At 41.8% G+C, this 6,000-nt stretch overlaps 1 protein-coding gene across 6 annotated transcripts in view; it reads right to left on the bottom strand.

Moving 5' to 3' along the window:
- LMNTD1 (lamin tail domain containing 1) overlaps positions 1-6,000 on the bottom strand; it is a 361,980-nt gene that overhangs the window by 127,082 nt on the left and 228,898 nt on the right. The window lies entirely within an intron of this gene.

Here is a 6,000-nt window from a genome sequence, read left to right as displayed (position 1 = left end):
CCCAAAGGACACAGAAACAGTAATTCCAAAGGGCACCTGCACCCCTATGTTTATAGCAGAACTATTTACAATAGCTAAGCTATGGAAGCAACTCAAATGTCCAAAAATAGATGACTGGATCAAGAAGAAGTGGTACATATATACCATGGAATATTACTCAGCAATCAAAAAAGATAAACACATGCAGTTTGCAGCAACATGGATGGAGCTGGAAGGGATCATGCGCAGCGAAATAAACCAGAAAGAAAAAGAAAAATACTGGATGGCTTTCACTCATAGCAGGGAATTTAGAAAACCTAAATAAGAGAGACCAGGAAAAAGACTAATCAATACAAAGTAAAAATCAAAGTCACAAACAACTATAAACCAGAGACACACTACACGGTGGCGGGGGCGAGGGGGTGGTGGCGGGGAAAGGAAGGACTAGAGTCAAAATAAGGGGGGAGATGCAATTGTATGGGAATATAACCAAATGAAAATGCATACATTGTGCAAAGATGAAAAAAGATGTAAGAATTATATAAAATAAAATATTTAAATAAAAAAATAGAAGTGCTGGGTTGTTGTTGTTTAGCACAATTAAATTCCATATGAATTTGCATATGAAACAGAATGCAAACCTTTAATATAGGGTGACCAGTCACCCAGGTCCACCTGGGACTATGCCTGGTGAGTGACACTGAAAGTCCGACATCCCAGGGAACATCTGCCAGTGTCAGACAAAGCTGTGTGCATGGTTGTTCAATCAGATAGTATCATGCTCCTGATAGTTAGGGTGCTGGTTTTAGGGTTGTGTTATTTTCTAGCATGTAATGAGTGGTTTAAACAAATCAAACTTTCACCCACTTCAAGGCCTAATTTCTGTCGTGTTATTACAATATCCTACTGCGATCTTTCTGGAAGATGTTTCCAAATCTTTACGTTTTTTACAAGACTATCTGATCTGAAAAATGTTTGTGAGTTGCCCAAAAAGTCCAAATATTGATGCTCTCATCAAACAGCAACTGGACAAAATTGCCAAGGTTTCACTTCCCACTGACCTTTTGTTTCTGGCTACTGTTAGTCTGGAACGGAGTCAGAGCTGGACAGTTTCAAACTTGTTGTCTTTCAGATGTGATTCTTTTTCCCAGAATCTTCAGCACTGTGGTCTCTACAAAGCTAACAATCTCCCTCCAAAGCTGCTTCTCTGCACTGACACATGCATACAGTGAGAAGCCAGTGCAAAAGTGTGCTGTGTGGTATGTCAAGAACACCAGCTATCCAGCTGGTCAGTAGGTAGAAACCTACTCCTGGAGGGCTCGCTCCCTCCCTTTCGTTTTAACAGACTTTGCTAGCAATCTGTCCTCAGGCTGACTTCCTAAGAGCACTCTTGCAAATGCTAACACTATGCAATATGGTGACAGACTCTTGGATTTGTCCTGGGTTTGAAGACTGTAGGCCACATAATTGTCAACATCTTGATTCACAAGGCACATTTTGTTAACACAGAAATCTGTTACTGTTCCTACCAGGGCACAGACCACTTCTCAACAGCTGGGGGGTAAAGGCTTTATGATTTAAGGAAAAATTAAAACATACTGACATTTCCTTTTCAGCTCCTACTGGTTTATCACTCGCATCCAGGAAATAGCGCAGCGCAAATGCTCACTACTTGAGCTTCTGAGCATCTGGAAGATGGAAGCTCATAATTTTTAGCAAATTTCACCCTCATCCTATAATGTTTGGCAGTTTCATTTCTCTGAATTGTAGATTTGAGAGGCACTGTCATTTTTAATCCTGATAAAAATATCGAAGGCCATTTTTTTTTTAACTCAGTAGACAAAGTTTTGAATTTAAATAGGGACTTTGGTTTGAATGGTGACTAACATAATTACTATGGGATAATATTTTATTTTTAGAAAACATTTCAAGAGAAAAATGATATCATCATTCAAAGAGATTTTAGAGTGGGTTTGTATCTCAGATTAAAGAGCCACAATTTTATGCCCTGATATAAGAGATGATAAATGTGATGTTGTTTAGAAATACTGTTTTTCGAAAGAACTCTCAGAGGTGACTTGCAGATGGTTAGATTCCTTACAAATGGTTTGTTTATAAATATTATGTGGGCATTACATTGGCTCCATACAGCTCTCTGAGGGTTTGAATTTTTTCTGGAATGTTGGTAACAATGCATAAAGGGTCTTGTATTATAACCCTTCTAACTAGTGACCTTTCATCATCTGGACTTTCTTATCAGTTACATATGGGTATGAGAGTTAGCTCTGCCACTGAGTAACAAGGCCATTTTGGATAAATAACCAAATATCTTTAAGCCTGGTTTTCCTACCTGTACAATAGGGAAGGTGTTAGATTTAAACAAGATAATATACAAACAACATTTAACACAATGTCTGGCCTCTGCTATACACTCAATAAGTGATGAATACTGTTATCATTAATCTCTGAAGGTGCTGGGGTCCACAGTGGAAGCATTCTTCACAAAGCCATCTTCCCTTGATGGGTATCACAGAATGTCCTCCCCACCTTAACAGCCCAACCAGACTCAGGAAACCCCAAATGTCATTTCCTCCAAGAAACTATGTCATTTACTCTTTTCCACACCCCAAGTCCTCATCATTGCCTAAAGTGAAATGCTGCTGCGTGGGACAACACCACACTGACAAACAGGAGTCATGGAGCAGGCTACATAATGCAGGATGCTGCTGAAGAGCAAGATCCTGGCCCTTTTATTGACACATGTAATTGGTTGTAAGGAGATTAAGGAAAGGGGAGGGGTGTAGAAGATTAGGGATTGTGAGTCTGCCCTCCAGGAACTTCTTATCTACTTGATGATACACCCTAATCCCCAACCATGGTTCTAATCTTATCAACAAGGCCTCCACTGATCAGCTTCTGGGGTACCTTGTCATTCATCGGTCCTTGGCACCCCCCGGGTGTTCCTGGTCATACCTTATGATGTATAAGTCGGGAGTATGTGTTATGCATCGGTCCTCAGCCCCCTGGGCATTCTGAACATTCTTCCTGATGCACATGTTATGCATCAGTCTTCAGCCCTCCAGGCGTTCCGGACATACCTTGTGATGCATAGCCTTCCCAGTGTGATCTAGCTTTGTGCTCTTGTTTGATTTGAGGGGCTGAAGGGTTGGACTCCTGTTCCTAACTTGCCGGACCACTTTGACCTTGTTTAGGTGACAAAATGGCGGCTGTATAGACTGCCTAGGAGTAGCAGACCCACAAAATTCCAAACAAAGTACATGGGGTCCCTGGTATTTAGAATCTTTTGTGTTCTTACCTCCTCAGAGGCAGGTAATATTCATCTTAGGATCCCTTAACTTCTAATGTCCAACAGGAGAGAAAATGAGATGAACACAGACAACTGAAACACCAAGTAGTGCCTGGCAAGTGCAGAGAAAACTAGCTGGTAGCCTTCAGAAGAAGGAAGGCTGGTGGTCTGTGATTGGGGTGATAAGGAAAGGGCTTTTAAGGGCACCAAAAAGACTTCAGAGGATTTCAAACAAGGCAACAATATGAAGAAACTGGGGGGACAACAAAGAGTGAGTTTGATTGGCGCAAGTTGAGTGTGTGACTTGGACAGATAACCCAGAAAGGGATATGCAATATGACTATGGAGAACCCTAAAGTCAAGCAAAGAAGGCTGGATTTTATTTGGGGGGGTCTATGGGGAGTGGGAGAGATGACAGCTGCTCCCATTGCAGCCTTCCAATTCTGGACTCACCAACACAAAAATGTGCTGAACTTCAAAAGGTCTGTCCCTTCAAGACAGCCAAGTGTGACAGTATGTGAAGCCAGTGGGAAAGTGCAACTCTTGATTTTGTGATAGAAAGTAAGCAGGTATACAGTTAGCACCATGGGTCTGGGGGTAAAAATTCCTAGATCCAACACTTAGCTCTGTAGCTTACTAAAGAGGGATCTCTAGAAATGACTTCCCCACTCTAAGTCATAGTTTCTCATCTCTGAAATTAAGAAGTTATCATACTACCTCAGAGGGTTACTGTGAAGCATGAATGCCATGAACTTTAAGTGATCAGCAGAGACTGTGGATACTGCTTCTATGATGCTATGCCTCATCATCACTCCATCTCACCTCCCTGGGTCTTCAAGTCCCTGGCTTTCTTTGGCCTCCAACTTTTGACACTGTTTCTTGTTCTTCATCATGTTTGATCATATGATTGGGCCACTTTCTCTATTATTAGGGATATTGCAAGAAAGGCTGATTCAGTCAAAGGGCTTAAGCCTGAAGAGAGTATAATAAAGGAACAATAGACAGAGATGTGGGCTGGTGAGGATACCAAGGGATGGGGTAGAGCCACAATGAATGGGGAATCATTGTCACCTTTAAGTTCCAAGTGGAAGAGGGACAAAGGATTGGAACTAGAGCTGTGGAAGGGCCATGGTCTTAGATAAATGCAGCTCCCCCAGAATTGCAGTAAGGTGGAGGGTGAGTGGGGAGCAATGTAAATGCAGGGGAATAGCCCAGTCTCTTTCCTTCCAACTTCTTCTCTGTGTCTCCCAAAGGCTGAACACAATTGGAAGAAAAGAATAATGGAGCCAGATGAGACAACCCATAGAGGTCAGATTTCTGGGGCACAAGCAGGATAAAGGAAACCAGGGATCAGACAGCGGAGTAAGGCTGAGGCAGCTGTGCTTCTGGGCCAGCAAGATCCCTTCGTTGGGGCTACTGGTGCTCCAGTGCCCCTCCTTTCCCCACGGTCTGCAATGACTATGTTTGTTCATGTGTCCATCCATAGACTGAGGTGCAGGAGCTCAGCACACAGGGCCCACTTTGCTCCCTGCTATGTTTGGAGTCCCTGGAACCAGCCTGGTGTGCAGTAAATGAGAAGAAAGTGGATGAATGAACAACAAGGGAGGGTGCAGAGGTCATGGGCAGAGAGAATCTACTACTGGAGGAGTAGATTCATGGGGGTGGCCAAAGTCAGCAAGGAACTAAATGGTATAGGAACCCCAGCAAGCTTGGCCAAGCAAGAGATGGGGTCTGAGCTGTTAGCAGCCAGGTGACTGATAAAGGGCCCCTCAAACCTTGTGAAAGAGAGTGGAATTCCTGCCAAGGGCAACACAGAGACTTTGACAGAGACGTTGGGAAGTGATGTGATAAAAGCTGCATGTTTAGAAACGGAAATTTGCTGCAGGGAATGGTTGGGAGGGGCAAGTGTGGAGGCAGGAGTCCCTTTCAGAGGAAATCCATGAGCGATATAACTGTGGTCAGAACACAGCAGTGCAGAAGAGAAGGAGAAAGCAGATGGATTTAAGAAATATCTCAAGATCTGGAAAAAAACAAGGATATCCACTCTCACCACTGCTTTTCAATATAATACTGGAAGTCCTAGCCAGAGCAATAAGACAAGAGAAAGACATCCAAGGAATCCAAATAGGAAAAGAAGAAGTCAAACTATCACTATTTGCAGATGATATGATAATATACATAGAGAACCCCAAAAATTCCACAGAAAAACTAATTCAACTCATCAATCAGTACAGTAAAGTGGCAGGATACAAAATCAACACGCAAAAGTCAGTAGCCTTCCTATACACAAACAATAAATCTGAAGAAGAAGAAATCAAAAAAAAACCATCCCTTTTATTATTGAAACAAAAAAAAAATCAAATATTTGGGAATAAATCTAACAAAAGAGGTAAAGGACCTATACAAAGAAAACTATAAAACACTGTTAAAATAAATAGAAGAAGACACAAAGAAATGGAAAGACATCCCCTGCTCATAGATTGGAAGAATAAACATTATTAAAATGGCCATCCTACCAAAAGTAATATACAGATTCAATGCTATTCCAATCAAAATTTCAATGTCATTCTTCAAAGAAATGGAACAATTATTGATGAAATTCATATGGAATCACAAAAAACCCCAAATAGCCAAAGCTCTCCTGAAAAAAAAAGAAGGGAATGGAGGCATCACACGCCCAGACTTCAAACTATACTACAAAGCCATAATCATCA

This window comes from Talpa occidentalis, unplaced genomic scaffold, assembly GCF_014898055.3.
Source record: "Talpa occidentalis isolate TD23 unplaced genomic scaffold, MPIMG_talOcc4v2.1 talOcc4.16, whole genome shotgun sequence".
Classification (NCBI taxonomy): Eukaryota; Metazoa; Chordata; class Mammalia; order Eulipotyphla; family Talpidae; genus Talpa; species Talpa occidentalis.
This window is presented reverse-complemented; position numbering and strand designations above follow the sequence as displayed.